Source organism: Rhineura floridana, chromosome 2, assembly GCF_030035675.1.
Source record: "Rhineura floridana isolate rRhiFlo1 chromosome 2, rRhiFlo1.hap2, whole genome shotgun sequence".
Lineage (NCBI taxonomy): Eukaryota > Metazoa > Chordata > Lepidosauria > Squamata > Rhineuridae > Rhineura > Rhineura floridana.
Window position 1 is genome coordinate 27,366,551 of NC_084481.1, and position 18,339 is coordinate 27,384,889.

The following is an 18,339-nucleotide window of genomic DNA, read 5'->3' on the forward strand; positions in this document are numbered from 1 at the left end:
TTTGACAAAACAATGATTCACACAAGGGAAGGCTGTTCACCTAGTGCCATATTGAATTCACAGACAACAGTAGCCTGGAAAATGAAAAAAAAATCAGGACTCAAACGGTAAAACTGTCTGACTTTGCAATTTTGTTGTAACCAAAAAACCCCTAATTTTACATACTTTCAGAAGGCAATTATTCTAGAATTGTGAAGCTGAGGGGGGAGACGCCTGGAAAGTCATCTAGCCCAAATTCTGGTTTCCCGGATCCCAACATTCCCAAAGCATTAACAATCTAATTCCAACTAAAATAAAACAAGCAGAGAAAGAGAATATCAGGGTACTCCATGATAAAGATACTTGCAGAATTAGAACTAAAATTAATGTGCATGTCCAAATGGCTCAAGTGAGTGTCTGAATGTTTAGAAATGTTCAGATGAATGGCAAATGTGGGATGGCTGTTACGTTTTGCAGTGACAGAAAAGTTCCATTTCTTGCAAGGCTTAACTTGGAGACATACAGATGCAGAGTAATTACTAGTGTTAATTACAAAAGGAAAGGAGATGCTTATATCATCCCACTTCTAAAATTACAGGAATTTACAAGTTCTATCTCCACATCTTTTTGAGAACTCATAATTAAACAACTTACTTGGAAATGGATCAAAAATCTAATAAGAAGAAAATAAGTATTTGTGGCCATCTAGAATATTGACTTTTTTCAAAAAACTGTAATGATTAATTATTTCAGAAGATCCATTAATTTACACCATAAAATAAAGTAATTTTGTTGCTTACTGAAATCTCTATAGGCATGCTGGCCTTCTGTTGAGGTTGTCACTTTAGCTCAAGGTGGTACAGTCTTTCCACATCAAAGACAGGGTTTCATGGGACATGGGTGGAAACAGCATCTCAGAAAAAAAAATCAATAAGATGTAGCACAAAGCTGTATCCCAACGGGCCTCACAAGATGATTATTTGAGAAGGCAAAGGAAAGGACTTCCGGGAAGGGTGACTTCGCTTGTGCCTGCTTTTGGGACGGGCTCCCGCCTCAAAAGAAGCTTATTCAGATATAAATCAGTCAGAACATTTTTTTTTTTTTTGACTGATGAAATTTCTCCCGGGCAGGGAGAAACGTAGAGATCAACCTCAAAAGCCTGTTTTTGTTGGGAGGACTGGATTTCATTAATTTATGAGATAAGGTCCAGCCAACAATGCCGGACGGACTTTCTAACAAGCTCTATCTGTTTAAGCCATACGTTTATCTTTTCTTTAAAGAGAGAACGGACTAACAGGCAAGCACCCTTCTTTCTATTATTTTTTTTTTACTTGGTTTAAATTGTTACAGCAAAAGGAGATTTGTCAGATTGATCGGCTTTGGACAACTTCTGGGTGAGCTATAACTCTTATCTGTTATTCACGAAATTAACAGCTTATCTCTGTTTCTGTCGCAAAAAGCTGTCCTGGAAGTGCATTCTAAAGATAATAAACAGAAGAGGGATTTCTATTCCTGATTTCTATTCCGAGGAATATTATATTGTCTGGGACTATTCTCTTTTTGGTTTATTTTATTTTGACGAATCTGCTTCTTCACGACGCCACTAACTGTTTTGATGCTGGCAACTAAATCTGTTTTGCATTCTTGAACATAGAGAGATAAGGCAGGTTGCTCTGTTTATACTGTGATGTCATCAAGCCTGGAATATTAACCCAATTGTTGCTGAAATAAGAAGTGGTTCTTCTTTATTTTTGTTTTGCTTTGTTTTCGTGGTTTTAAAAATGGCAATCAAGAAAGTGGCTGAGAATCTGGAAGTAACTATGTTTCAGGAAATAATGGATGAGATTGAGATAACGAAACAAACCCTGCGACAGGGTAGTAAGGAGCTGAAAATTGAACTGAGCAAAATGACGCAGGAGCTTAAAGAAATAGGGGATCCTGTGAGAGAGGATAATGAGATCAGAGATGAGAAAAGAAAAAATAAAGGGAAGATACAAGCCCTGGAGATTGGAACAAATGTGGAATTGGAAAAAGATCTGGAGTTTATGGATTTTAGAAATAAAATCTACTGTTTGGAATTTAACGTTATCTCTGAAGAAATTAATGAAGATATTAGAGATAAAGTTATCAATGGCTTGGATAATCTTCTGGACTGGAATGATGTGATGGAGCTTGATATAGAGAAAATCTATGGAATTAACTGCAGCCATGTGACAATGGAAAAACTCTTAAGAGATGAGCCAGTGCATTTTGTAAAAAAGAAGAACACAGATATGACTTTACAACAGTATTTCAGCAACTTATTCAGAATGGATGGCAAGAAAATATTTGGGATAGAGGAAATTCCCATCAGACTCTTATTATATGACTATGGTTACAACAGCAAGATTATTATGGAATACTGATAATGGAAGATTGGACACTGAAATTACTGGACTTAACAGGACTACTGAAGATGGAAGATGGAACTAATAGGGATAATGGAATAATGGCTATTGAAATTATTGGACCTAACAGATTCTGATGAGATGGATTAATCGAAATGTTTATTTGGACTATGGTTATGACAATAAGATTATTATAATTATTAACGAGATGGATTAATTGACATGTTTATTTGGAGAAAAATTGATAGATATATTTCTTAAAGAATTGAAACCTCTCTTTGACTTTTTGTGGAAAGAATAAAGTAATGTTTATGAGATTTGATGATTAATTAAGATAACTACTGGAGGAAAGTGATTTTATAATATGATTTAAGAGACAGGATTGTTATATATTGTAGACCTATAACTGATTTGATATGTGACAAATGGGAAGTCAACATTTTATTTTTTTGTTTAATCATTTTTGTTTTGTTTTGTTTTTTGTCTTTGAATGTTTTATGATTTTGTTTTCTATGTTTTATGAAAATTTGAATAAAAATTATTGTAAAAAAAAAGAGAAGGCAAAGGAAACATGGTGCACATGTTCATGTTCTCAGTTCATAGAGATGTGTCACTCTGGCCCCTTTATTTGCACTGATAAAATACATTTATCAATAAAGTACTTGCAAATACAGAAATGAATTCCACTTATTTTAAAATATTGGCTTTGGTCTTCAACATTTTGAAATATATATAAATCCTGTGTTTTTTAAATTGCTTTTTAAAAAATGTGCTTTTAAATTTGTATATTTGTTTTTAATGTTTTTAATTGTTGTAAACCACCCAGAGAGCTTCGGCTATGGGGCGGTATACAAACGTAATAAATAAATATTAAATAAATAAATTAAATGTCAGGCTTCAAATAAGCTCACAGATAAAATATTCATGTTGGATGAAGCCAAGCTGCATAAGAAAATGACACACTTGAGTTAATCTAAGCACTTCTAATAATTGATCTTCTCTACAATCCCAGTTCCATTTAACTTGTCCCTTATGTTATTATGGCTTAAAGATCAAAAGTTCAAGTTTCTTGACAATTCCTATTTGCAATCCTTTTTCTAAATACATCTGCAATACAATCGCTCATCCTACTTGCTTTTTAATAGTGAAATGACACCCATCACCGACAATGATTTCATAAGTAGTTTACCAGCCTAGTCCCTCCTTTAAGACCATCTGTTAAAAGGAAACCTCTGGTGTATACACCACACCACAGTTTTAAACTGAACAGCTACTGGGATATGCATCCGCTTTGGACAAACCCTGAATCCCAAACCAAAGCAAGCTGCTTCAGAAGCATCGAGACCTCTTTCAAAGTGAAGCAGTCCAAAGCAAAGAGGGCTGGCCGCAAAACTTTGGAGCTTTGTACATATATTGGGACATCTGTCAAATCCGAAAGACCTTCAGAGCAGTTACGCCATCAGCAAGAGCAGGGACTGCTCTGAAGGCATAATCACAGCTTTTGCAGCTGTCCTTATATACCAGGAATGAAGAACCTCTAGCCAGAAGGCCAGTCTTGGCCAGCCAGGAGTCCAACTTAGCATGCCAGGCTGTTTTCCCAAGACCACACCCACCTGTCAATCAGCTGACATCCCTCCAATGGGTGATGTCAGCTGGGGGGCAGGGCTCAATTCTGCATTGGCTATACTCACCGCTTCTGCAGAGGATTAAATCCTGCTGAGTCAGCTGATGAGCAGAGACTTCAATCCTGCTCTTTCACGGTTACTATCTCCCCCCACTCCCGGGGTCAACTTTGACAGGTGAGCAGATCTGCCCACTGATCAGTCACCTGATGTCATTATGTCAGATCATTGACCGGTGGATGTCTGCACCCAGCTGTCAAAGTTGGCCCACGCGGAACAGATAAAGATCTGGACTGCTGAGCCAAAAAAGTTTCCCACCCCTGCAATATACATACCTTCAGAGGCTTTCTGCAAATTGATGGAAACAGTGCCATCTCCAGCTGCATCCCTAAAAATGGCTGCAGGGAAGAAACCCATCCTAGCAAGAGATACCCTGTTATCCCAAGGGTCCTTGGAGTTGGGGGAGGTCTTTCTCACCATCAGCAGCCATTTGCAAGGGTGTATCCTCTATTTTCCCCTATACCAGTCAATGAAGGCAGCACTATCTCCAATGACTTGCATGATGGGGAGACATCTAAAGCTTCAGAAATCCTGAGGCTTCACCTTGTGTCCAAAGTGCAGTGCGTCTTATCCCAAACTGAACCAAAGTTGTGTTCTATCCAAAAGCAGGGCCATGTACTAACTACTACATTTTTATGAACATTCACTGGTCACTTACTTTAAAAAGGTGTAGCAGTTACGAAGGCATTTCCAGACAGCTCTAATTTAGAGAATCCAATGAGTTTCCTGCACCATCCCCTATCTCTGGATAATCAAGCAAGGGGCTTTAGTCCATGAAATTCCACCCAGCTGTCACAGACCAAAGAAAGCAAATTTGGGTGCCATAACAAGTGCAGGGGTGTGATGTCCCAAGGGAAGAGAAACTGGAGCACCCAACCTGGACCTGAGATAACTCGTGTTTAGGCATGACTTCTGAACAACCGCTCACATAATAGCCTAGATCAGGGATACACAACTAGTGCCCCTTCAGATGTTGCTGAACTACAACTCCCATCATCATCCCTGACCACTGCCACAGTGCATGGGGCTAATGGGAGCTGGAATCCAACATCATTTGGTGGGTCACAGCTTCACCACTTCTGGAACTGGGAAGAGTCCATAATCTTCCCCCCGCTAACCCTCCAGGGCACTCTAGATTACAAACAAAGAGATATAAGGGCTGATGGGCTAGTAACATCTATGGGCTTATTTTCAAGCCTGTCTTGATCATTTCAATTCTAGCATGAGAGCAGAAAAAACCCTTGGAAAAAGTGTCCTAAGACAATGTTACCTATTGTGCAACTGAGGAACTCAACAATAATTTCCCTATTATTTTCCCACTTAGGCACTCTCTTAAGTATGGGCCACCTTATCTCACGCAATGAACAAAGCTAACCCTGAAAATGGGCTATGCAAACATGTATACTCTAAAGCAACTTGTCTCTCCCCCAAAAAGATAAAACCGGGAAAGCAGTGGGAAATTGTTTCTCTTTTATTTGCTCTTTTAATAACAGACTGCAAAACATGCAGGGAAAAACAGTTGAAGTTTTTGTCACTGCTGCATCACCATGCCAGGAAAAGCTTCACGTGTTTAGTTCTGTCTCTTCTACAGCTGTTTAAGGCACACAGCCTCTGTTCATAAATAAGGTGACAATCGTAGTAAACACATCTAGAGAGACAGTCTCATCCAGTAGAAGCAGCTGCTTGTCTCTATTCAATGCCATGTTCCAGCTATGCTATTAAGCAGGGAACTTGTTGCAACTCAAATTGCTACCTCTGGATTCTTAAACAAATGCAACAAACCCCCCCCTCCCCTGCCAAACAAGGCACAGATGTCCAAAGCTGGGACAAAGGGTCCCTAAAGACAAAGAGTTACATGCACACCCTAGTGGCTCTAGCTTTAATACAGATTTAGATCTATGGTCTCAGAATCTGGTTTCAATCCCTCTGCAGCCCCCCCCCCCGGCCCACACTCACACAAAGGACAGAATCACACACACACACAGTCCTTGAGACTAAACAAAGACCAGGCAGGCTCTGAGGAGAGATGCAGGAGGACATAAAAGAATCTCCTCCCAGAAAACTCTTGTGTCCTGGCAACATGTTTCCAAGAGTTAATTTCAAAATCAAGAAGAGAGAAAGGGAGGAGAAAGGGTAAAACTTGATGTATAATGACCTAGTAGTATTCCATTTTTATATCTATTTCCCACCTCCTCTACCCAAAAGCATAGACATATATCAGTTTTGCACTCCAGCCACACACCCGCACACAGGCAGTGCGGTCATCCAACAAACCCTGGCTCCTTCGCTCTTCTCACTAGTACAGCCAAAGTGGCCTTCCTATCCCAAGATGCCTCTGTGGCCAATGCTCCAAGCCTCGGTTCCCAGATTCCACATCATCACACCCACAGCCTCTCCCTACCTCGAGGCAAAGGACCCAGCTTCTCACTCACCATCCCACTCCCACCTAATACCCCCCTTTAATCTCCAACCCCCCATTTCCCTTCCCTAAAACCCACTTTCGAGACTCACAATACAGGATATTCTTTTTTCGTCTCTCCGATCCTCAGCCAGACGCACAAGGTCCCTCAGGTCATCCATTTCCCCATCATTTCCCATGGTAGCTCTCCCACCACCGCCACTACCCTTTCTTAAGGAGTAGTCCCATTAATCGCCCCCAAACCCTTCCACTCACCTCCCAGAATCCCTCTTCTCCCATCATCTCAAAAGGGGGTCCCTTTTAACCCCGTCCGAGCTATCCCTACCTACACCAGTACTTCCCAGCCTAAGCCATCCATTTTAGTATTATTTTGGTCGCACTACCTCTTAAATCGTACCTGACCCAGCAGTCAGCAAGTCCCCTTCCACAGCCCAGCACACACACTCTCATTCACTTTCTCTCCCCCCCCCCGCAAGCGGGAAAACGGCAGCCGGGCAAGCAAAGCACCTGGAAGCGCACGACGCACAGCGCCCGAGGGGGCGGGAAGGGGAAAGCGCAAAAGACCCTCCGCAACAAAAGCAACTCCGCAGCGCGCGCGAGGAGTTCAAGCCGGACGGCGTCTCTCCGTACCTTTCTAGGGAGCCCTCCAGCCCCCCCGCAGCCCGCCTCTGTCCAAGCGCCTCCCGACCCTGATAAGCGGGAGAGACGGGACCAGCTCCTGGCGCCACCAAACTCCAGCAGACTCACTCTCGTTCTCGCTGCCACCCAAAGCAGCCTTCCTCCGGCAAGAGGTAGTCCTGCTCTTCCCACAGCCAAAGAAACCCGCTCTCGGGCGGCAAAGGCTGCTGCGAGGACAGCCACTCCCCTCTGCCGGGCGGGGGCAGCAACCTCGCAGCAGGGAGTGGCCGAGCTCGGGGAGGGGCTGCGACGACGCCTTTACTCCACACCTCAGCGACAGCAGCAACGGGCGAGTCAGAGGCAAACGCCTCCCAGTGGCTGACACGGGCAGTGGCTGCAGACTGAGGGAAATTTCACTCAGCGCGAAGAAATTGAGAGAGATGCCAATGCTCAAGAAGCACTGCCCTCTACATCCAGAAGCCCGCCTTTTAATCTTTTATTTTGTGAGATGCTGTAGTTACTCATTAGTCGTGAGAGCAAATGCAATCTGCACCCACTCAGAAGCACTGTCATTCATCTTTCCTGCGTTCCAGGGTATTGGCCAGGCATTGATAACAGATAATAGGACAAATTTAAACCTTGAGGAAAGAGAGAAAATCAGAAAAGTACAAGAAGGTTATAGCCTAGTTTTACCTGTTCCAAGACAGGTGTGCTTCTGTTTCCATTATCTAAAGAGAAGGCTTCAAACTATTTTAAGACATGGTAGCTATTTCCGTTCATGGTGCCTCAAACTCTCCTGTCTTTCTTTCCCACCTTTCTGGATGCTGGTCACTTCAAACTGAGGCCAATTTATAAGTGCTAACTTGAAGGAAAACTGTTTAAAATAAATTTTCAGTGATATCTCACTCCACATAGACTGAGCAAAATATACCTTCAATATATGTTTTGTTGGAGATATAAGAAGACCAAAGCAGATTACTTGCACACACACAAATTGAACAGCAGTATTGAATGTAACACAGGAAATAACAGGGTATGCAGCATCCATCCACCTGAAAACATTTCTTCATTGTATGTTGCAATTTGAAGTTAGAAGTGTGGATCTTCAACTGATGGCAAGCCATTGGACCATTGCTAAACTTTGTATAGCTCAACAATAGTTCTCCTATAGGACGGGTGTAGAAAGTGGAGTCCCCAAAGGATTGGTATTGAGACCTGTACTTTGTAACTTATTCATAAATGATCTTCATAAATGAACCTCATAAATGAGGTTCGGAATAAACCTCCCCCCTGGGATAAAAACCAAAGAAATGATGAAATTTTAAAAGGGGTAGGCCTAGAAGTAGGCATTGTGAGAGCAGGGGCACAGGATATAAATTCAGAAGAGCAAAATTACCACAGGCCTAACCACAAGTGCCAAAGACACTTGAAGAGAGATACTGCTTACAAGTGCCTGTACGCTAATGCTAGGAGCCTCCGAACCAAGATGGGAGAACTGGAGTGCTTGGTCTTAGAGAAGAGCATTGATATAGTCAGCATAACCGAGACCTGGTGGAATGGAGAAAACCAGTGGGATATGGTTATCCCTGGATATAAACTATATCGGAAGGACAGGGAAGGACGTATTGGTGGCGGAGTCGCTCTATACGTGAAAGAAGGCATTGAATCCAGCAAGCTCGAAACCCCAAAAGAGGTAGACTCCTCCACAGAATCGTTGTGGGTGGTGATACCGTGCCCCAGGAGGGACTTAATACTGGGAACGATCTATCATCCCCCTGATCAAAATGCTCAGGGAGACCTTGAGATGAGATATGAAATTGAGGAAGCATCCAAACTAGGAAATGTGGTAGTAATGGGTGACTTCAACTACCCGGACATAGACTGGCTGCATATGTGTTCCAGTCATGACAAAGAAGCAAAGTTTCTAGATATTCTAAATGACTATTCCCTAGATCAGTTGGTCATGGAACCGACCAGAGGGACGGCAACCCTGGACTTAATCCTCAGTGGGGACCAGGACCTGGTGCGAGATGTAAGTGTTGTTGAACCGATTGGGAGCAGTGACCACAGTGCTATTAAATTAAACATACATGTAAATGGCCAATTGCCAAGAAAATCCAACACGGTCACATTTGACTTCAAAAGAGGAAACTTCACAAAAATGAGGGGAGTGGTAAAAAGAAAGCTGAAAAACAAAGTCCAGAGGGTCACATCACTTGAAAATGCTTGGAAGTTGTTTAAAAACACTATATTAGAAGCTCAACTGGAGTGCATACCGCAGATCAGAAAAGGTACCGCCAGGGCCAAGAAGATACCAGCATGGTTAACAAGCAAAGTCAAGGAAGCTCTTAGAGGCAAAAAGTCTTCCTTCAGAAAATGGAAGTCTTGTCCAAATGAAGAAAATAAAAAAGAACACAAACTCTGGCAAAAGAAATGCAAGAAGACAATAAGGGATGCTAAAAAAGAATTTGAGGAGCACATTGCTAAGTACATAAAAACCAACAACAAAAAATTCTATAAATACATTCAAAGCAGGAGACCATCAGATCCCTGAACCTGAACTAACATTTGCAGGAAGGGATTCTGAGGAACTAAGACAAATAGTGGTAACGAGAGAGGAAGTTCTAAGCTTAATGGATAATATAAAAACTGACAAATCACCGGGCCCGGATGGCATCCACCCGAGAGTTCTCAAAGAACTCAAAGGTGAAATTGCTGATCTGCTAACTAAAATATGTAACTTGTCCCTCGGGTCCTCCTCCGTGCCTGAGGACTGGAAAATGGCAAATGTAATGCCAATCTTCAAAAAGGGATCCAGAGGGGATCCCGGAAATTACAGGCCAGTTAGCTTAACTTCTGTCCCTGGAAAACTGGTAGAAAGTATTATTAAAGCTAGATTAACTAAGCACATAGAAGAACAAGCCTTGCTGAAGCAGAGCCAGCATGGCTTCTGCAAGGGAAAGTCCTGTCTCAGTAACCTATTAGAATTCTTTGAGAGTGTCAACAAGCATATAGATAGAGGTGATCCAGTGGACATAGTGTACTTAGACTTTCAAAAAGCGTTTGACAAGGTACCTCACCAAAGGCTTCTGAGGAAGCTTAGCAGTCATGGAATAAGAGGAGAGGTCCTCTTGTGGATAAGGAATTGGTTAAGAAGCAGAAAGCAGAGAGTAGGAATCAACGGACAGTTCTCCCAATGGAGGGCTGTAGAAAGTGGAGTCCGTCAAGGATCGGTATTGGGACCTGTACTTTTCAACTTGTTCATTAATGACCTAGAATTAGGAGTGAGCAGTGAAGTGGCCAAGTTTGCTGATGACACTAAATTGTTCAGGGTTGTTAAAACAAAAAGGGATTGCGAAGAGCTCCAAAAAGACCTCTCCAAACTGAGTGAATGGGCGGAAAAATGGCAAATGCAATTCAATATAAACAAGTGTAAAATTATGCATATTGGAGCAAAAAATCTTAATTTCACATATACGCTCATGGGGTCTGAACTGGCGGTGACTGACCAGGAGAGAGACCTCAGGGTTGTGGTGGACAGCACGATGAAAATGTCGACCCAGTGTGCGGCAGCTGTGAAAAAGGCAAATTCCATGCTAGCAATAATTAGGAAAGGTATTGAAAATAAAACAGCTGATATCATCATGCCGTTGTATAAATCTATGGTGTGACCGCATTTGGAATACTGTGTACAGTTCTGGTCGCCTCATCTCAGAAAGGATATTATAGAGTTGGAAAAGGTTCAGAGGAGGGCAACCAGAATGATCAAGGGGATGGAGCGACTCCCTTACGAGGAAAGGTTGCAGCATTTGGGGCTTTTTAGTTTAGAGAAAAGGCGGGTCAGAGGAGACATGATAGAAGTGTATAAAATTATGCATGGCATTGAGAAAGTGGATAGAGAAAAGTTCTTCTCCCTCTCTCATAAAACTAGAACTCGTGGACATTCAAAGAAGCTGAATGTTGGAAGATTCAGGACAGACAAAAGGAAGTACTTCTTTACTCAGCGCATAGTTAAACTATGGAATTTGCTCCCACAAGATGCAGTAATGGCCACCAGCTTGGATGGCTTTAAAAGAATATTAGACAAATTCATGGAGGACAGGGCTATCAATGGCTACTAGCCATGATGGCTGTGCTCTGCCACCCTAGTCAGAGGCAGCATGCTTCTGAAAACCAGTTGCCGGAAGCCTCAGGAGGGGAGAGTGTTCTTGCACTCGGGTCCTGCTTGCGGGCTTCCCCCAGGCACCTGGTTGGCCACTGTGAGAACAGGATGCTGGACTAGATGGGCCACTGGCCTGATCCAGCAGGCTCTTCTTATGTTCTTACGTTCTTATTATCTAGAGTTAGAGGTGAGCAGTGAGGTGGCTGATGTTACTAAATTGTTCAAGATTGATAAAACAAAAAGGGATTGTGAAGAGCTCCAAAGGATCTCTCCAAACTGAGTGAATGGGCAGTAAAATGGCAAATGAATTCAATGTAAACAAGTGTAAAGTTATGCATATTTGAGCAAAAAATCTTAATTTCACATATACACTTCTTAATTTCACATATACACTTATTTATTTATTTTATTTTATTAGATTTATAATCTAATAGTAGGAGCCCAGGAACACCTCACATCTAATGGGGTCTGAGCTGACCAGATGACTAACCAGGAACGAGAACTTGGGGTCTCATAGTGGATAGCTTGATGAAGATGTCAACCCAGTGTAAGGTGTGAAAAAGGCAAATTCCATGCTAGGGATCATTAGGAAAGGTATTGAAAATAAAACTGTCAATATAATGTCGTTATATAAATCTATGGTGCAGTTGAATTTCGAATTATACAGCCACGAGAGTGGCTCTATACTATAGCCAGCGGGAATTTTTCACATTCCGCAATGTTAAATTGAAAATACCCCCCATGCCATTCTGATGCTTCCCATAAGCTCATTTCAAAATAAAACCTTACCAAACTTACAGTCCTGAACTCAGAAACGCTTGCTTAACAACCCTCTCAATTTTCATGGCGATACACAAAACAGTCAGAGAGAACAGACAGTTCAAAGTGTAAAAACAGAGGAAAAAAACTCAGAGCCCTTTTGGACTTTTTTCTCTGAGAGTTCTCATAATCTGTTGAAATTCATTAAAAACCAACCATGTTCACGGAGTACCTGTAATCCTAATACTGACCTTGCCCCATACTCTGACCTTCATCTTCTGCAGTTTAAAAGTTAAAAAAAATGCCTGGCTGATTTTTAATTAATTTAATAAATTTTGGCTGGAACCCTATGATAACATCGGGCATGTTCAGTAAGAGCCAACTGTCAGAGTTCTAAAAGCCAGACTCACAGCTGCTGGGCTTGCCTAATCTGGGGGCCACACTCACACCAGACTTTGATTTCACTTGAGACAGTCCTGGCTTCCCTCAGAGAATCCTGGGAAGTGTAGTTTGTGAAGGGTGTTGAGAGGAGACTCCTGTTCCACTGGGAGAACTTCAGTGGCCAGACTGGTTTAACACTCAGCCACTCACTCTGACTGAGGTCTGTGAGGTCTGTGAGGGGAACAGGGTGTCTCCTAGCAACTCTCAGCACCCTTCACCACCCACACTTCCCAGGATTCTTTGAGAGAAGCCATGACTGTCCAAAGTGAACTAAAGGCCTGGTGTGGATGTGGCGAGGGACAGCTTTGGTTTAAATTTAGGTGGGAGGCTACATGTGCCTGCTGTAGAATAAAAAGGTGGGGGAAAGGCTGAAAAGCAATGATACTGTTCACAATGTTTTCCTTTTGAAAAAGGGGCTTCCCCTCTGCCCAGTGCCCACCCACCCAATCTCCTCCCCTCCTTGCCCCTCCCCCAGGTCAGTGTTGGACTATGACCTGGGAGACCAGGATTTGAATCTCCACACAGCCATGAAGCACACTGGGTGACCTTGGGCCAGCCACTGCCTCTCAGCCTCAGAGGAAGGCAATGGTAAAACTACCTGTGAATACTGTTTACCATGAAAACCCTATTCATAGGGTCAACATAAGTCGGGTTCTCCTATACTACATAGGCAGATACTTCCTTTAATTAAAAAAAGAGGGGAGACGAAATTATTTGAAGTGAGAAAAGTCAGATGACCACCCACTAGGTTATGTTTAACACTTACAGCTTACTCCCTTCCAAGCTACACAGCAAGTGGATTGGACTGTGAAAAACCAACCCAAATTGTGTTTGCAGTTTGACCAATTTGTAGGGCAGTCCAATATCTCAAAGAGGAGGTCAGGTCTCCTGCTAACCTGGTGGATTCACTATAGCTGCCCAATTTCCCTGCTTTTTAAAGTTTGGTAGAAATACCTCTTGGCTATAGGTATGTTCTTAAACCGCAAGCGTTTTTTTTGCCTATTAGTGAATACTGTATACCGTTCTGGTTGCCTCACCTTATAAAGCATATTATAGAGTTGGAAAAGGTTCAAAAAAGGGCAACCAAAATGATCAAGGGGATGGAGCAACTCCCCTATAAAGAAAGGTTGCAGTATTGGAGGCTTTTTAATTTAGAGTAAAAGTGAATATGAGGTGACATGACAGAAGTGTATAAAATAATGCATGGCATGGAGAAAGGGGGGGGAATTCTCCCTCTCTCATAACACTAGAACTGGTGGACATCCAATGAAGCTGAATGTTGAAAATTCAGGACAGACAAAAGGAAGTACTTCTTCACACAGCACATAGTGGAATTTGCTCCCACAAAAGGCACCAACTTGAATGGCTTTAAAAGTATTAGACAAACTCATGGAGGATAAGGCTGTGAATGGCTACTAGATATTATGGCCATGATCTGCCTCTATAGCAGAGCTTGGAAAAGTTACTTTTTTGAACTACAACTCCCATCAGCCCCAGCCATCATGGCCACTGGATTGGGCTGATGGGAGTTGTAGTTCAAAAAAGTAACTTTTCCAAGCTCTGCTCTATAGGCAGAACCAATATGCTTCTGTATACCAGTTGCCAGTAGCCACAGGAGTGGGGAGTGCTCTTTGCACCGAGTTCCTGCTTGCAGGCTGTGGCGGTCCTTCTCCGGCTCTCCCTGTCAGGTTACTACCTGCTCGTGGCTACTGCCTGTCACTAGGCACCACCAGGGACTCCACCAGTCCAGACCGTCCTTTCTTTATGGTTTCTCTCTCCGCTCTAGCATAGACCTCACCAGATCCCCCTGCTAGGCAGCACCACCAGTCACGTTCTATAACCAGTATCCCCAGAGACTCTGCCTGAGTCTCTCTCAATCAGGTTACCTCTGTGACTGCGTGCTCAAGCTGTCCCACTCCCTTTGTATCAATGCAGATACATATATTTCTGGTTTGCTCTGAATACTTGTGGTGTTATTCTTCCCTTCCCCGCTGCCACCATTTGTCACTCTTCAGCCTTGGTATTTACCTTACCCTCCCTTCTGGTCTGTGAAACCCCAGCCAAGGATCAGGCCTTTGATAAACCAAAAGTATTTATTAACTAACAAAGATAACAAGATTACTTTAAAAGGCACTTAAGTATATGGTTACATCTATTCCTGAGGCACTGGTTTTAGTATTAATCCGAACTCCACACTCTCCTCTCATAAACCCACCCAAACAACCCACTAACATCCACCTCACATCCACCCAGATTTACCTGTCATCCTTCCATTTATACTGTCAGCCATTTTAAACATTCAGCCAATCATCTAGCATTCTACTGCCCATTCACTCCCCCCTCCTCTTTCATTCCACTTACCATGTATCTCCTATACAAACAGCACTTACCATATATACACTAATAGAGGAACATCACACAGGCTTCCCATGGGCAACTGGCTGGCCACTGAGAACAGGATGCTGGACTAGATGGGCCACTGGCCTGATCCAACAGGCTCTTTTTATTTCCTTAAAAGAAAAATATTTTTATTATTATTTCATTTGTTAGTCATCTCATACCCAATGGTCTCTAGGATACTTACAATGGAATTAAAAACATACAATATAAAACAGATTTTAAAAAACATGCCATTTAAACAAATTTAAAAACTTACAATATAAAAAACTAAAATCTTCCAGTTATTACAGAGTACTTGAGAATAATCTGGGAGATAGCGCTGGCAAAGTTAACATATAAAAGAAAAACTGTAACAGCCAGCAAGATACATTGATTGAGAGACGGGCCTTGCTTATTCAGTTTTGGAATGAAAATGTAACAGATTCTATTTATGCTTATCATTCTTTCATGTTAATATAGTAGACTCTCAATATGTAAACTTTCCTTTTCTTTCCCTCTTTTTTATGCATTTTTTCCTCTTTCTTTTTGAATGTAAACAAATAAAAATATAAATTGAAAAAATGGCTTGCATCTGTATGTTTAGGAGCCATGGGGTCAGGGCCGGTGCCAGGATGTCGGGGCCCTTGGGCACTAGCCTGCCCTGGGCCTGCAGCACTGGAGTGCAACCCCCTCATACAGGCCACATGGGTCTAATAACCACCATGCGAGTCCCACCTACCACTATGGTTCCTGTAAGTTACATGTGCGCTATGCATACATGCTTGCCATCAACCAAGATGGTGGTGGAGGCTTCCCTAAGAAGATGATGCCCCTGCTGTCATCTTAGTTGTGGCAGGCATGTGTGCACTGCGAGCTGAGCAGTCCCTAGCCTGCTGGAGAGGACTAGCCTCAGAGGGAGGCAATGGTAAACCCCCTCTGAATACCGCTTACCATGAAAACCCTATTCATGGGGTTGCCATAAGTCAGGATCGACTTGAAGGCAGTCCATTTCTATTTTGCCCCTTGCCCCAGTGCCACAGCGAGCTTGATGAAAATCGATCCACAAACTATTTATTTAAAAGCATTTCTAAACTGCTTGATATTTTAAAAATCCCTAAGCGATATACAACAATAACATAAAACAGCATAATAAAAACAGTACAACAGCATTATAAAAACAGGAAAAAATCCAGAAAAAGGAAAAAATAGGATTTTAGAAATAATAGGAGCCGATCTTATGGGTCAAGGAAAGCCTGGCCATAAAGATATTGCCTCACAAGACATATGAAGCAAACAATCGGTGATGTTTCAGTCTGGGAGAGGGAAGGGCATTCCACAGTTCAAAAGGAATGGTGGAAAATACACATTTTCAGATCATCACCCCGTGATATACTGTAGGGTGTGGTGTTACAAGTAAAATTTAAGTGATATTAGGTTCAAAAAGGGGCAGGCAGCCTTTCAGGTAACCTGGTCCCAAGTTGTTCATATTTCCCTCAGAAGAGAAGCTAATATTGGTGTCATTACTGCCTGTGAATGGCCTACACTGTTTGGGAATGAATGCTCTGAGCTGTGGCAGACAGGCACTTGCTCTCAGTGAAAGCCCTGTCTTTACCCTGCTCCAAAGACACAGAACATACAAATACAGTTCTCCACTCCAGACTGAGATTGGGACAGGAAGAAAAGACTACTTTTTTCCAAACGTTCTTTTTAATTTTTCCCCTCCTCCCCTCCCTTCCCTTTTAATGAAGCTTGCAAGAAAACTCTGTGCCAGGCTGAATGGGCTGCAGGCAAGGATTGGCTCCAGAGGAGAGTTGGCAGGTTTCTATACACACTCGCACACCCCTCTCTGTCTTCCATGATGGAGGCAAAGAAGAGGCATGGTCAGACTTCAAGGACATATTTCAGCTGACCAAAAAACATCAAAGAGGATGCAGAGCAGGCCAGGCCAGGCCCAGGTCCCCGAGCCCGGGCTCCCGCAGCCGCCTCCCGACATAAACCATCACCACCACCACCGGCAGAAGCCTGGGGAGTAGCAGGCGAGCGACCCCGAGGACATGGAGAGGAAGACAACACTGAAACAGCAAACAGCTTCGCTGTATCAAATGCCTGTCGCCCTTCTGCCTCTCGGGAACTGCCGCCCCTGCTAACACCTCCTCCCCTTTCTTGGCAGTGCCGATAATGATAATGTTATTTGTTATTTAAATTAATTTTTGTAAATCGTATTGCTTTTATTGTATTTTTATTGTATTTTTATACCTGTGTTTATTTTTCTTGTAAGATGCCTTGAGGGCCTTTGGCCAAAAGGCGGGGTATAAATAAAATTTAATAATAATAATAGTAATTACTGTTAAAAGGGCAAGCAGGAGTACTTAGTTGCTGGTCTCCCTTGAGGGTTTACATTTTATCATTTTTTAGCCTATTTATCATTTTTTGTTCCCAAACCCATTCCAGTATCTTTAAGTGAAGGGAAATGTTTAAGCCTGAAGGGAAATGCACACGGAGGGAAATTTCAGGAGTAAAATCTACAAGCCCGGCTGACAAATACACCTCTATTGTGGTAGTTCCAGCAAATCTACTCCTCCCTTGCACTGGCATCTGGGCAACATTCCATAACACTCTAAAATATGCTGACGGGGTGCCACTGTTTTTATGGGCAGTGGCGCTGTACCTTGAATAGTTAGCTGCCGAACAGGCAGTAATGAAATGGTGACACTTTTGTGGCAAGAAGATGAAGTTTTAGCAAGAACTCAACTCGTCGAAATGATTCCTACCTGCTATGCAGCTGTTCAAGGCACAAAGCCTCTGGTTCCTGCATTAACACTGCAATCCTATGCACTTTTAACTGGGACCAACAGCAAGACCTTATGATGTAAGGCACATATCACCACATTTATTTCAACAGCTGAGGGCATACCTAACTCTGCATAAGATTGGGCTGTCAGGCTGCTATACCCATTTACCTGGGAGGAAGCCTCATTGAAATAAGTGGGATTTGCAGTGCATCTGAGTAGAAACGCGTAGGATTGAGCAATCAGTCTACTCTAATTGAACTCTAACTTACTTAAATTTATGAGTAAACATGATTTGGAAAGTTTGTATTACACAAAGGTTGCAAGACTACCTAAGCGTGGGTGGAGAACCCATGTATGTAATCATGTGGGTTGGACAAGAAAATAAGTGCATCCTACCAACTTTGGAAGTGAGGTGTATGTCAGTATCTTCACTCCCACCTAATCTAGGTTTTTATGTTAAAAATCTAAACCTATGATTATAGAACCATAAATACATATTATATTGTCTGTGTAATTGTTTAAACAACTCCAGTGCTTAGAAAGTCTTACATGGGTGAATTATCCACCTGTTTGGAAACTGAGCTTTTGCTTGAGAAATTTGCTCACATCAAGGAATTCCCCGCTACCACTTTTCTTCAGTGCAAACTTATCTATAAAGTAGTTGTAATCTGCATGGGTGTTTATCTTTAAAGCAGGATCCTATTTAATTAAGCTAGTAGAT

At 42.4% G+C, this 18,339-nt stretch overlaps 1 protein-coding gene across 4 annotated transcripts in view; it reads right to left on the bottom strand.

Moving 5' to 3' along the window:
• MYO1B (myosin IB) overlaps window positions 1-7,295 on the bottom strand; it is a 198,814-nt gene extending 191,519 nt beyond the window's left edge. For 3 of the 4 annotated variants that reach the window (XM_061608190.1, XM_061608189.1, XM_061608186.1), the window contains exon 1: window positions 7,098-7,181. The gene's annotated coding sequence lies outside the window, so the exon portion shown is untranslated. Of the gene's footprint in view, window positions 1-7,097; window positions 7,182-7,214 lie in introns of those variants that run through there. The other variant, XM_061608188.1, reaches the window with a different exon arrangement.
• Window positions 7,296-18,339: the final 11,044 nt, after the last annotated feature.